This window comes from Armigeres subalbatus, chromosome 3, assembly GCF_024139115.2.
Source record: "Armigeres subalbatus isolate Guangzhou_Male chromosome 3, GZ_Asu_2, whole genome shotgun sequence".
In the NCBI taxonomy this organism is placed as follows: Eukaryota; Metazoa; Arthropoda; class Insecta; order Diptera; family Culicidae; genus Armigeres; species Armigeres subalbatus.
Window position 1 is genome coordinate 40,393,229 of NC_085141.1, and position 23,634 is coordinate 40,416,862.

General features: G+C 36.5%; 2 protein-coding genes across 8 annotated transcripts in view; one reads left to right on the forward strand and one right to left on the reverse strand.

Moving 5' to 3' along the window:
- Positions 1 to 23,634, forward strand: part of LOC134224947 (G protein-activated inward rectifier potassium channel 3-like) — a 494,447-nt gene that overhangs the window by 237,681 nt on the left and 233,132 nt on the right. The gene's annotated exons all lie outside the window — the stretch shown is intronic.
- LOC134224949 (serine/threonine-protein phosphatase 2B catalytic subunit 3-like) overlaps positions 1 to 23,634 on the reverse strand; it is a 194,118-nt gene that overhangs the window by 44,503 nt on the left and 125,981 nt on the right. The window lies entirely within an intron of this gene.

The following is a 23,634-nucleotide window of genomic DNA, read 5'->3' on the forward strand; positions in this document are numbered from 1 at the left end:
CCGCTCAGTGCTCCCATATTGGCGAAAAGGCAATCTGACTGCTTTACAATGGAAGAAAACATGACCGAGATGTTATATATGGGGTCTTCCTTAGACGTGTCGTAAGACGTGCTGAAAGTGGCTGGGTTCGATTCCCGGTCCGGTCTAGGAGATTTTCAAATTGGAAATAGTCTCGACTTCCCTGGGCATGACATTATATACGTAAAATTATATACGTGATATACGAAATGGTAATTTGACCTAGAAACCTCGCAGTTATTAACTGTGGAAGTGTGGTGAACAAATGTGAACAAATGCTAATAGAATATTAAGTCGAAAAGCAGGCCAAGGTCTAGTTGGAATGACGAAGAAGAACACCTCCATAATAGGTTGTTTCACCCTGATATCCAGAGTAGAACTCAACGCACGATAAACATTCACACTCAAGGCGTTCGGGTCAGATTGATCCGGATTTAACTCAACAATATCTCAGACAAATTTGGTTGTTTATTTCATAGCTAAAATAATCGTCAGCAACCGTCAACATTTTGTAATCAGTGCCGTCCGACCGACAGTTGACCGCTTTTATATGTGCAGCCGCTTCTTAGAGATATGTATTTAGAATTTTTCGGAAGCCCAAATGGAAACATAAATGTGAGCGAATTTTAATTATCTGATGAAGCTGATATTTAAAAAGAGGTTTCCCATAACGGATTAAATAATCAAAATTGAAAACCATCATCACATTGAAAATTGTGCAAATTTGATTTTTTATAGATCAAAATATATTTTTAATGATCATTTTCCAAAGATTTATTGATCATTTGTTTTACGTTCATTAGAAAAAAGCAGGAATTTTATTGTTTTTCTTGGTCATGTTAAACGGAATATATTGTCCTATGAATTGCTAAATTTTAGCCTCGATTTTAGCAAAGTTAAGGATTATAAAATTATTCTTAATTGGGTTTCTTGTTCTTTTTTTACGGATTAATGGTTGCGTTTTTCGGAACAATCAGTTATTATTTACGAATTACGTCTTTAATTTTTTTATCGTTTGTTTTGTTTTGTTATTTAATAACAAATAATTTGAAATTAAATCTGCACTTCGGACTGGTGTACTGAATCTCCAAAAACATTGTTGAGATACATATTCCAAAAGATTTGGTGGCTGGCGACCGGTTGCAAATTCCTACACTTTGAAACTCAAATTTCGTCCGACTTTTGCCGAATGCTTCCATATGATTTGAACTGTTGTAAGCCAGTCGTTTTCGTGTTTCTCTACAAAAATATTACATAAAAATATTACATGCAAGTCGATCAATGACGAATGGATGGGAAGTGCATTTTAAAACACTTGTACACCAGTGGATTCAATTCTGCACCTGTCTAAATCTGTATAGGAACTGGACATTAGACTGGCCCAAAATGCATGAAATCCTGAATTTCAAACCTTGCCCCCTAAATGACAGTTTGGGGGTCCCAGAAGCTCCCCTGAAAATTTCAGCTGAATTCGGTCCAGTGGTTGGCTTGCGCAAATGGCTCAAAGTTTGTATGGGAAAAGTGATCCAAATGTATGAGGAAGCGCAACCGTTTCAGTTTTTTGCTTCTAGGTGGCGCTGTAGTCGACGGATTCCTGTTGTGGACAAAATGTAGATCCTTTTTCATATAAGGAATCGACTGGTGAAGACCGGATGTAAATCCCTTTGAAATTGGTCAAGTTATAAGCATCCAAAGTCGAGGGTTTCGAGCGTGTTCTCCAGGGGTGTCTAAAATGAGAGCAACGTACCACCGACCATTGCGGCGTCGATGCAGGCGTATTCGGTGCCGTGCGAAATTTAATGCATGATTATCACGCAATCTCGCGAATTTGTATCCGATTGGTAAATACTTTCCGTACTCTGTACAGTAGTGTAGCTGGAGATGGAGTGGATGAATAAGGGGGGGCAAGGGGGGATCTTTTTTTTTTAGTAAAAAAACACATCCGGGATATTGTTCGATGTTTAATATCGTAATTTTCTGGCGTCGTTTTATCTTCGAGCTACACGCTAAAAAAATTTACTCAAAATTGACATAAATTGAAGAACTCAAAATTTGGTCAAGTTTGGTTTATGCTATAGTTTAGAGTTCAATTTTCAAAGCGTGAATGTAAATACACGAAATAAATTAAGTACTTCTTCCATTTATTTTGTTAGCCTCAAATAAAAATATACAGCCATCCAGTTCCAACATTATTGATATGATCCCCCAAAATTACCTTATATTTGGTAGGATCGTTCCTTATAGCACAATATTGGACCCATTTTATTATTTCCCCTTTATGGTGACCAATTTCAATATAGGGTATTCAGAAAAATCGAACATTTCAGGAATTTTAATTTTTCATAAAATTGTAACTCCCAAATCATAAGGCCTATTTGTTGTATTAACAAATCAAATAAAAGCTCTTTATTTCTACAGGAACAGGTAACTAATTTTTCACTATTCAAATCTTTGTATCTCCAAAACCACTGGTCCTGCAAGAAAAATGTGACTCTTGCTTTTGATCGTGCAAGTGGAATACATAAAATGGATTCAAAATCTAAGGAAGAATTAGGTATGGAACTTGTTGTCCCAATTGAAAGTTTTAAAGGTGAAAAGTTGCCTTCAAACGGTGATGTGCTTGGTCGGATGCGTTTTATAATGAAAAATCAACAGTTGAGTATAAAACCAGCTGCTAAAACTGTAGTAACTGAACTTCAATTTTTTTGGGAGAAATATAGAATTCCTCTAATGCAACACTACAATGCTGTTGTTAAGCTCCTAAAATTGTTTAACAAAATGCGAGCAATTATCAAAAATTCTTCTCACGTGGGAGATAAACAGAAAGAGCAAGAGTCTAGTTTCATTAATAATTTGGATCGATTGTTTGACATTGCTCGACGAAGCGCATTAAATTTGATTAAATACGATAAGGATAAACTTATTCTGCAAAGGGAAGTTGGAAGGCGAGAGTTAAAAAAGGCAAAATCGAAGAAGAACCAACAACGGAACCAGAGCCTTCCTTGGAATCTCAATCAGCTACCAGCGTTTTTACTATTGATGGAGGAGGTAAGAATATAATCAAATAAGAAAATATGGTAGACGAAAACATTATTGAGATCCTTGGTGATGAAACACAACATTTGATTGAATTTTTGAAAAACCAACTCAATATTCAACAGCAACGACAAGACTATAAAGAGTTGCTAAATTTATCTTTAGCATTTCTTGGTGTGAAAAGAATTAAATTTTCGCCACCAGGAGCACATAGCAATGCCAGATGGATGGCGAAATCAATATATTGTCTTAAAATATGGCTGTTTAGAGGCCGATTTGACATGACCGATGATGAAAGGCGAAACATTCCAGTAATGTGTGCTTTTATTTTACGAGTTTACATTTGGTCTTGGCTTAAAGCTCCTTTACCTTCATCAGCAGCACGAAATGATCTAAACCTGGCAAAAAAATTGATAACTTTACGAGATGATTGATCAGGGAAAGGATCGATCAAGAAATGTGTATATGGCTGCGGCTTCAAGATTTGCAAATCATCTATGGTACATGAGTGAAGAACTAGTCGCTCTGTTTTTTTTTCGACCCAGAAATATCTACTGATGAGATAAAAGAAATGGCAAACAATTTAAAATCTTGTATGGGTGATGAAGTAAGAAAAATAAAATTGAAAGTATCTACGATCGATAAGACTTCTTGTACGCTTTCGGATTTTGTTTCTCAAAATACGATGAATTTTTTTGAAATTTCTGGAATATCTGCAAATTTTCTCAAAGAAGATCCTAGTATATGGGATGAATTGGAAGAATTTGTTGAAAGTAGAAATAAAATTAATTCATTTTTGGTAGTGAATGACTGTGCTGAAAGAGGAGTTAAACTAGTTCAAGATTTTTGTGGAAAACTGACAAAAAATAAAGAACAGCTTCAATATCTTCTCAAAGTTGTTCAACAGGATAGGCACCATTTTCCAGGTTGCACTCGCTCTGTTATAAAGGAAGGCCTAGCAAATTATATAGGTATAAGTGTTGTTTGTTGATAACTTTGTAGTTTTATACAGTTAATAAATTATGCTATAAACATTAAAACTGTATAACTTATATAAAATATATAACTTATATAATATCCCAGGTCTCTCTGTCTTTCTGTCCCTCTGTTTGTAGCGATTATATCATATCGTTCTAAAATTGATGCAACGGGCGTCACGATGTCCGAAAACAACTCGTTACAAATATTTCATGAATTTTGTCTCCCCTTAAAAACTTCAGCTCGTTGGCTTCAGTGGTAAGTCACCCCCTCCCTCTCTAGCTGCACTACTGTACAGAGCACGGAAAGTATTTACCAATCAGATAAAAATAAAGATTGCGTGATAATCATGCATTTAATTTCGCACGGCAGCGAATACGCCTGCATCGCCGCCGCAATGGTCGGTGGAACGTTGCTCTCATTTTAAACACCCCTGGGGGACACGGTCGATTTCCTCGACTTTGGATGCTTATAACTTGGCCAATTTCAAAGGGATTTACATCGGATCTTCACCAGTCGCTTCCTTATATAAAAAAGGTTCTACATTTTGTCCACAACAGGAATCCGTCGACTACAGCGCCACCTAGAAGCAAAAAACTGAAACGGTTGCGTTTCCCCATACATTTGGATCACTTTTCCCATACAAACTTTGAGCCATTTGCGCACGCCAACCACTGGACCGAATGAGCTGAAATTTTCAGGGGATTAATTTAAATAATAACTGTTTTCACTAAGGGGTTCGAACCTTTTAATGCTACTAATCAGACGTAATAATCACAAATAAAAAAATTAAAATCTTAAGTATACAAGAGGTCAATTTTCTGATTGATACCCATTTTAAATTGAATTACTTTTATATTTTTTGAGAACTGTTTTTAAATTTACTTCCTTTCTTCTCGCGCACATTCTGCTTCGTATCCTTTTCACAACTCCAAATCAATACCAAATTTTCAAAATGACTTATCTGCTTTGTAAACAAATAACGAAAACCAACACCAGCAACAGGTAACAGACTAAGCCTCCACCTTAGTCAGTATTGATGGTGTTGATTTGCGTGGGAGTGCTCTCAGATTCGTCAAATCGACGTTTGACCCTTTGTTAACAAAAGAAAAAAAGTCGTTCTGAAAATTTGACATTAAATCATCAATAGGGAACGCTTGGTATAGGAGAAATCGTCATCCTATCTGAACATCTACAGAAAATATGGATTTTCTCATTTACACGATATGATATGCACGATATTTTCATATCAAAGCGTTGCGTGGCTACAACGCAAGACCATTTTGATTGTTTCACAAATCTGTACTAAAAACATTATCCCTAACGGGAAATAAGCGAGACCACGACAAGTTTTATTCTTTCTTTTCTCTTCTAGCTCGTCGGTGGGGGTTACACTAGACGATATAAAAATTTCATCTAGACTGATCAGATTCCGTTGGGTCAGTTGTCTCGGAAAAGTAGTCAAAACAGGTCACGATTTTTCAAAACAATTATGGGAATAATGCTTTTAGGGTTCCTGAGCCACTTCTATTCAATCCAGTTGAATCCGGTTGAATCGACCGATCCAGAGGGTTCACGGAAGGACGTGTGAAAACAGTAAGGCTAATAAGGTGGTGTGAAAGCAATAGAGGCTAGCTCTAGAGTTAAAAGTGATGAGTAAAGGATGTTCCAAGTTTTATAGTAAATGTAAAAAAAGTAATGGATTAAATGTTTACCAGTGGAATGTTAGAGGAATTAACAATTTTGAGAAATTTGATGATACAATTAATTTTTTTAACAAATGTAAGGTTAATATTGATGTTATTGCAGTGGGTGAAACTTGGTTGAAAAAGGAAAATTCTTGTATTTATAATATACCAGGTTATCGTGCATCTTTTTCGTATCGTGAAACATCTTCAGGGGGCTTAGCCGTGTTTGTGAGGACTTCATCAGAATATATGTTAATAGAGGATGACATAATCGATGGCGCACATTACATTTAATTAGAAATTAAAGCTTAAGGTCACCATTATAATATTATAGGTGTGCACAACAATAACGATTGTTGGGGACGTTAATGTCCCCGTTAACATACATAATAACAATGTTGTTATTCGATATATAAACGATATGAACATTGCCCTTAGATGTCATATAAACTTCGGCGGTTGGTACAAATAAAGAATACTATGAAAACATTCTAGTTTTTTTAACGTATGGGAAAAAATAAATGAAATTTTTTGCCGTCACTGAAGGTAAGAGCAAATAAAGCTAAACGATAAAGAAATGATTGTAAACTCTAATCAAGAAGTAGCTGACCTTTTCAATAGATTTTTCTCTAGTATTGGAAAGGATCTGGCCAATGAGCTCCCAAAAAGGAGTGTTGATTCATTGAAACCTATAAAACCACTTGGTAATTCAATCTTCTTGCGGCCCACCAGTTCGAATGAAGTTAGCCAGCTTGACGTTAGAAAAAGTAAAGGTTATCCCAAGTAACACCAAAAACATATATTTTTTAGAAAAATAAAAAAAAAACTGTTGGGTTCAAGTTATAATAGTGACTAACAATACCTTCTTTGTTGTAGGAAAGGTTTAATAGTGTTTGATACAAACATTTCATAGCTAAATTATTCTGTGTTGTATTTTTGCGAGTAAGCAATATTTATGACTTCATTATAACATTCCTCGTTACTAACAATTTGAATGTTTTATTGATGTTATATAAATGCGACGGCACACATGATATGCATTCATTGACGAATATATAACAATTTAATTATTACATTTTTCCCACAAGAGTGTAAAGACGAAAAAAACTATTTGCGAAAAAACATTCATGTAGGTGTTATGGGAGTAAGAAAGCACAATTTCAGAAAAAAAGGAAAAAAAGAGCAGAAAAAAAAGTCAGAAAAAAAGCATGAGATGAAATTGGTCTTGAAATGGTTTTGGAATTCAAAATGCGTAAAATGTATGAAAGGTTGCAGGGTAGAATGTATAAATTAAAAAGGGATTATCCGTACAAAAATCTGTTACGTATTCTACTTAAAAGAATGAGACCGCTTGAGCCTTCCTTCGAAAAATTACTTTAATAAAGTAAATAACAAAACCTGAGCATTCCTTCATCGGCGAATGCCAGGCATATTCCATCTGTGATGGCTTATCGCTTGATCAAAATATTCTCATTCTCGAGAGTTCTGGACTAGGAACTGATTGCAAAATTCGTCATCTTTTATCTCAACATTCTGAAGCTACTAAAACGCTATAACTATATTAAAATAACTCACTCATAAACAACTATATAACACGTTTCAAATATGTTATAAAGCTGCATCCGTAGCTAATTTTGAACGTAGTTATAACATTCTTGTATAACAAGGCGATGATTCGAATTAGATGACAGAATACAGTGTCAGCTGAAAAACAATGATACTTTACTAATAAATATTACTTGTTTTAAATTAATTCGATAAATAATAATTCTTTTTCCCTTTATCGTACAGGGAATAGGACTCTTACAAAAATTAACATTTGATAGTTGTATTTTACCAATAAATTAAGTTTTACCAATTGAGTGATATTTTTGTAAGTCATCTGCTGCAGGAAAACAGATTTGTATTACACTGAAAATTATGATAATTTGATGATTTTTCATGCTCCTCGTATTACGTTATTCTAGCATGATACAATCATATTATTTGCTATTGTAAATCGACACGCCTGATTCTTGCGTTTCAAAATTATGACCAAAACGCGTTCAAACATATACACATAATGGGATTTACGAATGGTCTATATTATTGTTTTTTTTAAAAGCTCAACTTTTTTCGACTAGTAACAAATATTTTGATTGGCACTGTGATGTCTCCCGAAAAGACCATTGCCATGTTTTGGGATGTTCTACCAGAATATATCCCAACAAATAAAAAAATTTGAATGCATTCTTTACTTTTATAGATGGCCAAAGAATTTTCAGCGAGTATAATAGAAACAATTCTTGAACGGCAAAGGAAAAAGACATTTCCCCCAATAAGTATGAACTTATTTCAGTCTATGATTTGAATAAATTAGCTGTAAATCAACTTTATGCGCATCATGACTCGCCATTAAGTAATCGAAATATAAATATATAAACGAAATAAAATGTCATTTCTGTTGTCATAATTATTGCGTGGGTCAAAATATACTTGTTAATAAGGGCATATTTAAAACTTTTGTATAACTCAATAACAACTTATTAGTATTAATAATATAAATTACTAGTTGACCCGGCAGACGTTGTCCTGCATAGTAGGCGAAAAAGGGCGCTGTAAACTTCCCATGCAATGTTCGCATAGGAATCACAATTTTAGTTATTCACGGTTTGCTCAACCTTACTCGTAATTTTCCCATTAGGCATTAGATATCATATAAACCCGTCGGAAACTATAACGAATGTTTCTGCTGAAGAAATGAAAAAAATCCATCCAGCCGTTTTCGAGTTATGCGGATACGAACACAGACCATTTCATTTTTATATATAAGATTACTAATATATAACATATAAAAATGTACTATAAAAGTATTTCATAACGTTTTCTTTACTTCATTTGTTATAGTATGTTATGTAATGCTCATATAAGACAAATATATTAGTTATATAGATAGAATTAATAACATATTTTGTGGCAAGAATAATGTTTTATAAGACGCCATTTTTTGCGCTTTTTTGGGCTTATAAGTGTACGAAAAAAGGTAATGCATTCATGAAGAAAAGCATGATACTATGTATCATATGGTCGGGGTTCAGCTAAAACGCACCAAGCGGCTTTTTGACTGACTTGTGATATTTTGTTCTTACAAGGACAATGGAAATCGTTTCATATCAATTCAAGCGTACATTTGCAATAGGATATCCTCATTTATTGGATTGAGGGATATCCGATACGATTTGCGATCAATTGTATCTGCTAAACGAAAGTTTGGGCAGAAAAATGGGTAATTTTTCGTTGGCGCTTGGCGCGTTTTGGCTGAATCCCGACCATATGTGCATTATAAACATAAAACAAGTTGTGATACTTGGGATGACTTATGATAATATTTCCGCTGATATTTTGAAAACCTATATTGGCCCTTTTTCCAAAATAATATCAGAACTGTTCAATAAAATGATTGTAACTGGTACTATCCAGCTACTATGAAAATATTTCACGTCACGCCTATATTTAAATCTGGTGCCTCTAGGGACCCCAGCAATTTTCTACCAATATCAACTTTGTCGATTATCAATCAAATTTTGGAGACATTCTTAACCATCAGCTATAACTAAACCTGTTGACGAGCTAGTGACTGAAATTGACTAAAAGAATATTGTGGGGGGCTTATTCATGGACTTATGAAAAGCTTTCGATACTATAAACCATGAACATTGAATATTATTTAGTGTACCTGATTGAATACTTCAATGGAAATCAACTTTCTGTCAGTATTTCGAAAACAAAATACATGCTTTTTCATTCACCGCAACACTGCCATCCATTTGTAAATTATTCACATATTGAAAAAGTTTCAACATTTAAATATTTGGGACTTCTCTCAGATTCTAGCCTTTCATGGGATATTCATATTAAACATATACCAAGTAAAGTTTTCAGATTATGTGGTCTTATGAAAAGATTGCAAGGTTTCTTGCCCAATGATGGTCTGATAACATTTTATCATGCATGCATCAATTCAACACTTCAGTATTTAATCATTGTTTGGGGTTATGCCGCCAAATTAAAATTGAAAAAATAAAATAAAAAACCAATTGTTACAGAATGTTTAAAAATTTCAATTTGCCTTTACCATTTTCTACTTTCTGCTTTAAATCAGTTTACCTCATCGAGTTATTCCCATTGTGGGTCTACGTGACATCCAATTTATTTTACTTCTACATAATTGTTTGCATAATCGTGAATTCCATCACAATATTGCCTTTCCAAATTGAGATAATTCCTTGCCCACAAGAAACACTAATGAACTATTGAGAAGTAGTGCATCCCCAAATTTGGGGTCATCGCGCATAACAATTTACGGTCCAAAGAAGTTCACTAACTTACCCAGCCAAAAAAAAAACAATTTTGAATAAAATGTCATTTAAAAGTAAACTTAATGAGGAACGTGAATCTTCTGAATTATCTTCTCTAAAAACGTCAATCATTTCAATTTGTATTGCTGCATGGTTTTCTGGATCCTGCTGGTTTTTCTCCTCTAGCGTAGCTGAACTAGTATTAAATTCATCAGGAATCAGGATTAATATTTATGCCATTTGACACAAATTTGGCTTTCATTTCAATTTTAATTCATTTAATATTTAATATAGAAAATGCTTAATTTATGTAGAATGGATGTTTCTTCAATTGATGTGCACACCTGAGAAATAAGTATTTATGTGCACAGTGAAGACGTTTACTGAACATGAGTATTGGTCGTCCCAAAACAATTCAGAAAAAAACTTGATTTCACTTGATTGGAAGAAGCTTGTGTTTTTCCATACAACTGCGCCCTACTCTAATAAGTATCATCTGCTAGATATTTGTGAAATTATGAAGAGTTGATCCGACAGTGATGGAGAAGCAACAGAGAGCAGTCAATCAAGCTCATGCTAACGCCCTTTTGATTCTAACCAATCATCATAATTGTAACATTTACTATCATATCGAACTGCATCATTATTATTTGATTATTTATCGACATTCTAATGCTTTTGGGAACGAACTTGAGTTTCCAGGTATTTATATATCTTTTTTTACAGGGCGATCAATGGCGCTTGAACCTATTAGCCAGGGAACAAATGATATACCATGCACCATCTGAAGAAATGTGTTGAAGAAGAATTTTCAATCACTTTCTTAGCTAAATATCTTTCCACGGCTTCAACACATTTTGCTTACGGTGATGATTTTTAGTCAACCTTCCCACTAACTTTTTAACTCCTAGACATCTATGAGGGCGTCTTTAAATCGCTTATGTCTTGTTAAGCAGTTATCATTATCAGAAGCTTGACGTGGCCAACAGTGGTAGTTTATTACGCTTTCACATTCTGGAATTCCAATTTTAACTTCCGAGTAGTCTTCCAAAAGTATTTGGAATAAAGATGTGTAAGATATACATGATAGTTTTTAGTATGCAATCTACGTAAGGTATATTGAACGGAAGTTGATCATCCCCCCATTTCCTACTAAGCCTACTAAGTCCTGCTGTTTAGTTTGAACCTAATTTGAGCTCAAGCTCAGCTCTGACATGTGTATAAACTAATTCATTGTAGGTTTAAACATCTGCGAGCATGTCATGGTCATGGTGATCAGTATTTGAGCAAACGTTTTGGCTGCTTGACAGATCTTCTGCTCGATCTGCTGTTTTTTGACGGTTCGATTGGCGGCACATACCGATCCGCGTTTCTCTTATTCAGGCCTCTAGTTCTGACAAAACAACAGATAAAACTGTCAAATATGATAGGGAGTGAGTGCTAGTAGTGGACCTAGTGCGTATAATGGACCTCCTGAATAAAATCCCAAATTAAACGCTGAAATCGACAATTTTCTGCAAGCTTCCGTCGGGTGAAGTTGCTTCATGTATTAGGACAACAGTTCCATACATTTGTTATGGACAGGGAAACATAAATTTAGTTATATTAACTAATTTGTAAATATAAATATGCTAAAGGGTCCATTACTAGCACACAAGGGGGGGTCCATTATAGGCAAAAGGAACATGTGGGAATGGAACATGTAAATCAAATGGAGGGACCATAATACGTATATAAACAAACTCGACGTTGCGTGTTATGGACCCGGGGGTGGCCATAATAGGCATGCTAGCTACATAATTTTTAAATGTTTTTTTTTATTGGTAAAATGAATGTTTTGACTATTTTTATGTACGAAACACGATGCTGGTACCTGTTGCTTGTCATCTGGTGCAGCAGAACTACAATTTGTCAAGAGGCTCGCTCTAGCGAAGCGACTGAAATAAATTTTAGTCGTTAATACTAATGACACACTGGTGGTATTCGTACCATGGTACAAGTTGTACCACTAGTGTGTCACCTTGTACCATGCTGGTACAACATGGAAAACCATGGTAAAATATGTACTAGGGTATATAACCGTGGTACTTGTACCATCAGTGTGTCTTTAGTATAAGGGGTCCATCACTAGCACTCCCTCCCTAGAAAGCATTGTATGAATGTGTTTGAAATACCTGCTACAATGATAACATTATTTTGTCAATATGGAGTTTCTAAGAAGTATCAATAAAAAGTTCTATTGATCAGAGTAGCCCTTTTAAGAATCATTCAATTTTGATGGCCCCCATCCATCCATCCACAGCCTTCTCCTGCACATTTGGGAACACTTCCAACCATATGTCGACGCTTCTCAGAGCGCACCGCGACCACCAATTTCACGCATTCTCTTGCTCTCTTCTTTCGATCGCGGAGCACGATTGCGGCGATCCCAACGATTTCCTCCGAAAATGGGCTACTCTAACCCGCCCATCATCAGCCAGCATCCCTTCTCGAATCGCACATCACACTGTGCGATGGTGATCTCTCGATCCGGGTGCATTCCCCATTTCCAATCGCCCATCAATCAAACTCATTCCATGACGGTCTCGCTCGCAATTTCGCCGTCATCGCCGCCGCCGTCGTCGTCGTTGCACGCGCTAGATCTTGCAGATCAGCACCAGTGCAGAGCGTCCTGCATGTATCCCGTTCGTGCGAGTATTGATCCCAATTAAGTAATTAATCAATCCAACCCGTTCCTCGCAATCTCGGACGATCATTACAGCGTCGCATCGTGTCGCCTGACCTCAGCCCGCGCAGCATCGATCATGTGCATCGCGCAAAACAACATGACACCCGGCCTCGGTACGGGGATATGGTGAGGCTGATGTGGGCTGGTCGATCTCTAAACCGCACCAACGACGAAGACGAGGCGCACGAGAAATCTAAAATTAAATCTTTACACACCACATTAGATGTGATTTTTGTTTACTGCGATGAACGGAGTTCGTTACAGGAATTGCGATGGTCGCTCTTGCTCGCAAGTGCGCGCCCGCTCTCACCGCCAGCGAGCGGCGCTTGTTCGACGGACGTCGTCGGTCGGCCGGTCGTCGGCTGGCGGAATTTGTTTGTGGTCAGTGTCTGCTGTTGAATAGCGATCGCGTGAACTCACGGGTGATCTATTTCCACCAGCGCACATACGGTTGGGTAGTAAGTGAGAATTTTCCAACCACTGATCTATAGGTATATGAAGATACATTTTAAGTATCGATAAAGGAACAAATAGAGCTCAGGAAATCGTCATGTTGAAGTAATAAATTAACGAATTTGTTAACTTAAAGAGCCAAAAGCTGACCACTTAACATATGAGGAAAAAATTGCCAACCCAAAATATAAACAAAAATAAAGAGGTTAACATAAAATTCTTCACTTTAGCAATAAATAACGTATCTTAACTGACAAGCATCATTATATTGCTTCAGTAATTACATGCGTATTTAATGATGTTTTTAAAACTTACACTGTAAAAAGTAAAAAAAAATAGTTTTACAAGAAATTTAGTTTTACAATTAAAGTTTTACAATTAAATTCCATGTTAATCGAATATTTTGCTGATTTTATTACAAAAAATCAACGCATCAACGATTCAATCAATTATTATAATTATTGAATCAGTACATCTCACATAAAATATTTACCTGATGATCAGATGAAATCTAAGTGATTTTTTTTCGCAGTGCAACATTTTAGGGTCATAAAATTCGGTTTTTTATCTCTTCACATTTGTCTCAAGACTTGAAAGCCCCTTGAATGTGTTTAATAGCGGTGAAAGGTGTGGCGCAATCAAATTGAAGAAGAGCTCAACCAGCATCGCATACATACTTGGTTGACCGATCGTTCATCGATCACCATATGAGATACCCCGGCACGATTTGTCGCTCGCCGTCTTCCAGGATTCGGCAAGTGAGTGAGTCGGTGAGACATGACCAAATTTGCGCTCGTGCTCGCGTTGACCGTACTCATTCGCCACCAGCAGACCACAGCAGTCGGTTTCGCTCCCTAATTGATTTCTCGCTATTGCGGTGCCGAGTCCGTTCGTCCGTGCCGTCGCGTCGTCGTCGTCGTCGTCGTCGACGACTCTGTTGATTTGCTGCATAACGTTTTTACGATCGCCCGCCCGCCGTGCGATAAAAATGGGGGCGCGCAAATTATTTCACGTACAACACCATCATATCGTCGGGATGTGTAGAATGTGGAAACAGTATGAGTAATTTTCGAATCATGCAGTAGTGGGGTCGGGTGTTCTACTCTGTCTAGGGGGGCACTGGCAGATGTGTTTGTGGTTCTTTATTTATGGGTCTGTGGATCGTTTATTTGCGCGATGAACAAACGACGATCGTTCAAAAAGCTAAAGTTCGAATCGTTTGGCGTTTTTGCATTTATCATGTATCTTTTTTTTTACTTTTCTCGTCTGTTTAAAGACTATGGGTTCACTCATTATTTTTAGATAGAAGGCGTATATCTTCTCAGTTATTAATTGAAAGCTTTTCTATGCCCGCTAATTGCATGAATGAATATGTATTTTGTGTGGCAATTACGAAGGATACACTTTGCCCAAGGAGTCGGAAATGTTTTCCACCTGAAGCAACTCTAAGACTGGACTGAGAATTGAACTGCCCTGAATCCTGCAAACCCGATTTAAATCACTGTAGTAATCGGAAGATCGCTGTAGTTAGTGACATAGTCCATCTCACTGTAGCATAGAATGCCAGTTGGTTCCATAACTGGAAGGTATTAAGCATAACAAGAAAAAACAAATGATTTGGAAGCATCCAATTGTCATCCGACGGGGGCCGTTCCGAAAACGCCGATACGAGTGAATCTTAATTAGATCTGGTAGTGTTAGAAGTCTTCCGCAATGCAATCCACCGTAAAAAAAATATTGAGGGATTTGAAAATTTTTCATAGTACGTGACCAACCTACGGGACTTCGAATATTTTAAGTTGGTAGTTATAATGCACGGGGCTTCCACCTATTTGCTCGCTAGGTGTTGTTCGTAGGTCATAGTACGCTAGTCTAGATCGTGATATGATACATGATCCTTGTGGTACGAAACTCAGAATGTGTTCACAACATATGCTCTTAGCCATCCAAGAACTCCCTGAAGTAAGTACTTCAGGGCTACACGCGTAACCAAAGATCTATCGGCGTGTTTCTTATATGGTACATGCCCTTGTAGAGAGATTGTGTTCATAAGTTCTTGGTCATCCAAGAAATCCCGGTATTATAAATCAAAACCTCATAAGAATCAGTGTATATCGCAAAGTTCCAAAAATCGTGTAAAAAACTATTTCCACGGAGATGGGATTTCGCGGTTTTCACGCATCTCTCGTGCTGTGAGGCCGCCCATATAATATGTGGAAAACTTTGTGGTATTGAGGGAGAACAATGTAGTCCGCACTTGCCCATGGGGAGGCATGGGTGACATGGTATGACAAATGCCCACGTGTACTTTTGCTCTTAATTTTCAATAGAATTAACTTGAATAAATCTAAATTAATGGGATAAAGGGTGTACGGAATCAAATTGCATCACTTTGAACTACTCGCCAAAAATTAGTCTATCAACCGATTGTCATGAAATTTTCAGGGATTGAAATACAATATGTAAGCTTTGACTATACGTATAACTGTTTCACTGTTATTCTTAAATACATCCAAATGCTGAAGCTTTTTTCTTAATTGAACTCATAAGATTGTGTGCATGTCCGTAACTAACTTTTTCATCCAGCAATCTATCCCAACGAAAAAAAAACTAATTTTATTGTCTCAGTCGATTATTTAACTTAATTAAGTCTTAATAAAGTCAACTTTCCCAAAGAAACCATATTTTTTTGACGCCTCTATCTATGTATTACAAAAATCGAAAACACCGGCCTTAACAATGAGATTGATGCTCTCCCAAAATCTGACAAATGGTCGGGGTTCAGCCAAATCGCACCAAGCGCCAACGAAAAATTACTTATTTTTCTGCTCAAACTTTCGTTTAGCAGATTTAATTGATCGCAAATCATATCGGATATCCCTCAAAGCCATAACTGAGGATATCTTACTGCAAATGTACGCTTATATTTATATGAAACTACTTCCGTTGTCCTTGTACGAACAAAATATCAAAAGTCAGTCGAAAAGCCGCTTGGTGCGGTTTGACTGAGCCCCGACCAAATATCAGTCCAACATAAGATTTCAGCGCTTTTCTTATTTTTATGATTTTTCTGTTTTTACTCTATAGAAGCGACAAAACAGAAAGTTTTTTGGAAAGTTTACCTGATAACCGGATAATCAAAAATGTTGACGTTTGAGTTATAAACCAATACGAAATGTTGACGCGAAAGGCCAAATCAACATTTTCAACAGGTTTCCGCAGCTCGTGTTTTCATTCCAGACCAGTATTTCTCGATCGGCCGTAATTATAGTGATTTTGGGGTCAAAAACACAAAATTTAATTACTAACATTTTTTATAAGATGTGGAATATGGGGGTGAATGCGCAAGATTTATTTGCACACGTCCTGTTCCTTCGGCTGTATTTTCAAAACCACTGGACTATTTCGTAATGAAACTCACGCAGTGTGAACAACACATGCTGAAGCCGTCTGCCACAAAATTTCGTTAAAATCAACCCAGGAGGCGAAATGTTATTGACTTTTGAAAGTGATGCAATTTGATTCCGTACATCCTTTATTTTCTTTTTTGGTTGGACCCTTTGACCGAATGCCGTTTCGTCGAACGCCATTTGGCCGAATTCTGTTTGACCTAACGGATCGTTTGACCGAATAGTTGAAAACTTTCATTAAATTGCAAGTAGGGGAGGTGGGGGTAAAATGGACAGGGTGGGTAAAACGGACAGGGGTACTGTTTGAACTAAATCGTTACAAAATTGGCACTCCATCAAGTGGATCTTATTGCTTGTTTCAAATTATGAGTTTAGCATGTTTTACTACATTCAAATAATGAAAACTATTGTGTTTATTAAAGATTTAATGTAAACTGAAATGCCTGAAAACAACTGAAAACTGAAAAAAAAAGCTGAAATGCCATGTCGATGTAATTTTTGATGTGCAGTATTTAAGCTTATAAAACATAAATCGGCAGAACTAATCCGCATGATCCTCGAGGATGTGAAACTTAGTCTATCCAAAGATTGTGTACGGGTTGCATTAATAATTTATCTCAAAATTCGATTTTTTCAAGAAATTGGATCATGGTGGAGTAAAACGGACACGTTCTGGTGTGGGTAATTTGGCCATATAAAGAACATAAATTTTTTTCAACGAACTTTTATTTTGCAAAGTTTTTATTGTTTACCTCCGAAAACATCAAGCATTCATTAGGAAATTCGAATTTCCGAGTGTTGTTCAGACAAATGGCATTATTTTCAAATGACTTTTATTGATGTATCATGCTGTTTTAGTAAAATCATTGTACGCTACCAATATATTAATTATTATCCAATATTTTTATTTCCAGATGCTCATTTCAGAGATGCTTTGCCTATGCATACAATTTATCAACTAAATTCACTGTTTTAGGCTTAATTTCTTAACATGTCCGTTTTGCTCACACACTATGTCCATTTAATCCGCATTTTCCGATTTTTTCATCCTATTTTTATTGTTTAAAAAAACACACAAAATCCGATTGTTTTCTACTAAAATGACTTGAAGCTATCGTAGTGCTTATATTCAAGATTAACGTGAGTGGTTTTGGTCCCCTATATTACGACGTTTTCTTTGTGAAAATGACGCGATTCCTTAGCATGTCCATATTACCCCCAGCCCCCCTATAGGGAAAAGTGAGGAACGAGGCATTTTTTGTATCATATTCGAAGGGAAAAATGAAAAACAAAAAGTGAGAAGTAATAAGTGAATTGTGAGAAACGAAAAGAGAGAAGTGAGAAGTGATAAATGAGAAATGAGACGTGGGAAGAGAGAAGTGAGAAGTGTCCAGTGGGGAGTGAGAGATGAGAAGTGAGAGGAGAGGAGCGAGAATTGAGAAGTGAGACATGAAAAGTGAGAAGTAAAAAATAAGATGAATTGAAAATTGCAAAATAATTCTTTACTACCTTATTCCTTCCTTGAAAATCAAGTCGTTTTCGACCGTTGCAGTCTTGTAAAGCAGCAAAAACAAGTTTACTTCTGCATCCGACGGTCTCGATAATTTATTTTTTTTCCTACTTCTTTCTTTTTTCTTTTCTTCCTTCTTCCGTTTACCATTTGCCTTCTTCTTTCTTAATTTTTATTCTTTATTCTTCCTTCTGCCTTCTTCCTTATTCTTTATCTTACCTTGTTTCTTTCTTCATTTTACCTTCTTCTTTCTCCCTTCTTTCTTTTTTCGCTATTCATCTTCGTTCTTCCTTATTACTTTAATCTTTTTGTATTTTGTCTCACTACTAATTTTTCACTTTTCAACCTCCTGCTTCTGTTTTTCTTCCTATTTTCTTTTACTTTTTACTTCTCATAACTCACTTCTTATTTCTCACTACTCACTTCTCACTTCTCAGTCCTCACTTCTCACATCTCACTATTCAGAACTCACTTCTCACTACTCTGAGCTTATTTGAACGTCTCATTTAGTTTTTAACTATTCTCATCTCACTTTGAACATTTCACTTCTCATTTCACTTAATCAAAACGGCATTCGGCCAAATGACCCTAAACCATTTGTGTCCAGTTCCTTATTTTGCTCTCCGTGTTTGCGTGGAATGTGCTCCACAGCGTAATAAAATGCACACCACCACAAGAAAGACGCTCATGGGCAGCGAGTTCATAATAAGAGACACTCTTTTGTGAATATTGCGAATATGAGCAAAGTAGGCGTCATGCTGTCATGCTTGATGGTTAAGCTACCATCTTCTGGTTGAACAAGCACACCGTTGACATAGCAAAAAGATTAAAAAAAAAATGGGCGACGGAATAGACAAAATATGAACTGAATAAACACTTCATAGGACATTTACAATGAGAACAATTTCTCAGGTTTTTCTATTCCCATACTGTCATGTATTCCATGCAGTATTTGGTTTGCTATGCAACGTTGTAATTCCATTTTCATTGGCGCATTGTGACATAAAAATGTACTAAACAAAAATTAATTGTGTTTTGCGGGAAAACAACTGCGTTTTGTGACAAAAAAATGTACTAAACAAAAATTAATTGTGTTTTGCTGGAAAACAGTCTGCGTGGACAAAGGTGACGAAGTGTAGATCCTTTTCCACGCTTGTCCATAAAAAACGGGAAGGAAGTCTGTCTATATTTTCACGTGTTAATGAAAGGCCCCTTTAAAAAAATCCGCGTGTGAAATCTCTGGGTAAAAATCCGCGTAAACAAAAACGCCAAATGGCATCAGACGGCGGTACTAAGATCGACGTAGGCGCACGGGTCAAGAAAGCAAAGGCTGCCTATGCGAGTCTACGAAATATCTGGAAAAACATGCAGATAAGTGAACGCACCAAAATCCGAATTTTAAATTCTATCGTGAACTCTGTGTTGCCATACGCCAGCGAAATATGTTGTGTTCCAGTGGAGAATACTCAACGGCTGCACTGCCGCTAGCCGCAAGTCGAGCACATCTGTATATGGACGCCATATACAGATGTGCCCGACTTGCGGTTAGCGGCAGTGCAGGTGTTAATCAACAGATGCCTGTGGTGCATAATTCGGACCTGGTCGCCCAACAACTGGATCTCAAACAACAAGCTTCATTGTCGTTGTCACCAGTCGTCGATAGCAACTCAAATTCGGGATCGTAAGTGTGACTGGGTCGACCACACCTGACGTAGGGGCGGAATCGAAATCTGTAAACCAGCATTAGACTGGAACTCAGCGGGACATTGCAGCGGTGGCAGACCCAAAGGCTCACGGCGTCGTAGCCTCAATAAAGAAATTAAAGAAGTCGAGCGAAATCTAGCCTGGCAACAGGATAAAGTGATTGCAGGCCTTCACCCAGGATGGCGGTCTTTCATATATGGCCTTTTGCATCACACGGATTGTGCAGGACCCATAAGTAATGTAAAGCATACTTTGACCTCCAGTGGAAGCGTAAAGGTTGGAAAAGAGGCAAGAGTATTGCCTAGATCCGTACCCGACGCAAGTTAGGGCGAAGATGATGATGATGATGATCGAAAAGTGGACTGAAGGACGTCTTTTGATCAAAAAATTCATTTTACATTTTCAGACAAATGACCCTTTCTGTCAAACGGCATCTTCGGCCTCATGAACTATTCGGGCAAACGACCTGTTAGAACAAACGGAATTTTTCGGCCATGTCACCAGTTCGGCTGTACATATGTCGCTTCCGGTCAAAGGACATTTTCGGTCAAACCCGTTTGCGACCTAATAACCATTTCGGCAAAACGTTCACAATTCTGAAGAGTTTGAGTGAAAAATATTTAAAAAGAATTTTCCATAGATATGAAAAAGATCGTTTTTTTTTTCCAAAGAATTTCCCGTGGAACTTTCTAAGAGTTTCCCGTAAAAACTTCTAACTCAGTGTAAAACAGAAAGTCAGCGGATATTCCGAAGAACTTTCTATGGAAATTGCAAAGAACATCTGTTGAAAATCTGAACGACTTCCTGTAAAAATTTAGAACAATTTCCCGTGGAAGGTTCTTAAAATCCAACACGGAAATTCAGGACTTTTTTTATTCTGTAGACTTTTTTTGTGATAATCCGAATACTTTTCTTTGGGAATTTCCAACATTTTTTTTGAAATTCCGAAAAAATTCTTTGGAACCGAACGCAATAAAAAATCATAAAACTGAAAATGATGACAAATACCACCACCGACGATTTGCACACCGCCTCACACATCTAGATAGAGGCAATAAATCAATGTAAAATTTCCTCCTAATACCGTTTTGACTCAAATCCCGAACATGACTCATATTTCGAAAACTGGCGTTTTAGCGCCCTAAAACTAAAACTTTCATCGGTTTTCCGTACTGAGAATCAAGATTACAAATGAACTCGAATTAAGCCAAAATGAAGAAAATTAAACGAATTAAGCCAAAATGGCCATTTAAAAGCGAATGTTCGGAATATGAGTCATGTTCGGAATTTGAACCAAAACGGTAAAATTAATTTTTCATAAACATAATTTTCCAAAAGATATTAGCAATTTGCAACGGAGAAATTGCTATTATAGAAGAAATTTCCATAAAACTCACAATTTCACACAAAAAACCCAGATTAATCCACCTAGCGGCGATGATGCCTTTCTCGGGCATCGTAAAATGTACATAGGAAAGGTCAAAAAAGCACTTTAGGGGGATAGATCGCATATTTTCTATAATTTTGCATGTTTTTGCATTAATTACTATGCATTCCCACCATTCTTGAAAAAAAATTTCGATTTTGAAATTTGTTTTTCCAAGGGGGGACTCTTACGAAAAAAAAAGATTTTTCAATAATTCCGAAATGCAATGTCCGATCAGTCCAATTTTCAATAGCAAACAATGGGACCGCATTCCCCTTCGAATGCAACTTGTTGCGAAGTAAATCAGGTAATGCTAAGTTCCAACAAGTGTGTCTACAAAATATGTACACATACTCACATACACACACACACACACACACACACACACACACACACACACACACATACATACACACAAACAGACATCACCTCAATTCGTCGAGTTTAGTCGATTGGTATATAACACTATGGGTCTCCGAGCCTCCTATCAAAAATTTGGTTTTGGAGTGGTCATATAGCCTTTACGTATACTTAGTATACGAGAAAGGCAAAACATATACAAAATTTCCTTGAATAAATCAAAATTAGCATAAATAACTCCTATTTTTTGTGTAAAGCAATCAACAATTATTTACTGTTTATCTTAATTTAGTTTTGAAAATTTTGATACTTGTTTTTTCGAACAAAATTTTTGCTTTTATGGAAATATTTTCTTAGTTTCTTAGTTTTCCCTTAAAATTTTTTTTTTACAAAAAAAAAAAGCAATAAAATGCAAAAACTTTGATTGAAATATATAAAAAGACCATAAAACTAAGATTTTTTTCCCCATAGTTAACCCCTTTGTTAAACATGTTTATGTTAAAAACACATAAAAAAAGCTTGGGAAAATAGAAGTGGGTATGAAAGATGTATTTAGTTTTATCTTTATTTTTCATTATTTTTTTTAATTGCTCAGGATTGATTTTTTGGGGAAAGTTTTTAATTTTTTGGGGAAAAATATTTATTCTGTGGGAAATTTTGTTGCTGTTCTGTGAAATTTTGTATTTTTTTCAATTGATTTTTTTTTTCTTTATGCAAGATCAGGACAAAAATTGGTATTGTTCGTCTACCGTAATGGACTTGGGACAACATCTTCTTGGGACAACATCGTCTCCGGCATAGTCACAGTACGATAAAAAAAACCTCAATATAACGGAAAATGAACGAGATTATGCCAGGACGTCGTCAACGAGCAAAAACAAGCAATGCACACTGGGCCAAGAAGCGGAGCTGCCCGATAAAATACCTTACAAACTCAATTTTTATGTCTGCTGCAAAATCCGTGTGCCCAGCAAAATATGAAACTGATACCCCTTAGAAATGAGGTTTGTTAGCTGGGTTTCGGAAAATTATTTGCTGATTTTCAATAACTTTGACAGATATCTCAGTGGAAAACATGTTTGCTGGGGCTCGGCTGTGTGAATCTCGGTAAAAGTTAGAGTAATTGCTGAGATCCCGGTAAAAATAAAATAAAGTGTGTAGAGACAAGGGGATGCGTAATTTTAAGTTGTTGTCTTCCGAAGAGCAGTCGACGAAGAAGAGTGTCGAGCATCGGTTCTAATTTTCACCGCATAGATGGTGCTGCGATGCAAACTTTTTTATTTAACGTTTACAAGCTATGCGCATGATACATGCTTAATTTGTTTTTACTGTGAACTTGATTTCTAAATGATTGAAGAGCTAGGCAGGTTATTGGATTCGAGAGATAAACCACAGACAAATAAACATATCGTTAATAAAATTGCAATCGACCGTCAGCTCAACAGTCGTTTTAAATTCAACTCTTTGAGATTTTCACATACAGTGGCGCGTGTGCATTCTATCATATTCGACATCTCACACTAGGGCCTTCTGTTGACATTGTCATACTAAACTTGCATTGCATGCAACATGCACGTTAGGGTGTCGATCAATTAGTTTTAAGGCAAATTGTTCTAGCTATTGCGTCTGTTTGTCTGTAGATAAACTATGAAATTAAGATGAAGGAGCCGATCAGAGTAGTCCGGATTTTCATCGAGTTAGATAGTGAGCAGTTACACAGTGAGCTACCAATCGAAAAAGGTTTCAACATCGATTTTGATTAGTGAATGTTTTGAAAAACTCAGATGTAAATATGTACATTATGCGGATGATTATGATTTGGAAAATGTATTGGAGGTAACTACTTTCCTTTAATGGGACTAGAACCCACGACCCTCAGTACGCTAGACTGGTGCTTTTAATTTACTAAGCTACGAAGTACCTCCGTCGACTTTTGCAAGCATCCTTGAAAAAGTTTGTATCGCCGCACCACTTATACAGCAAAAA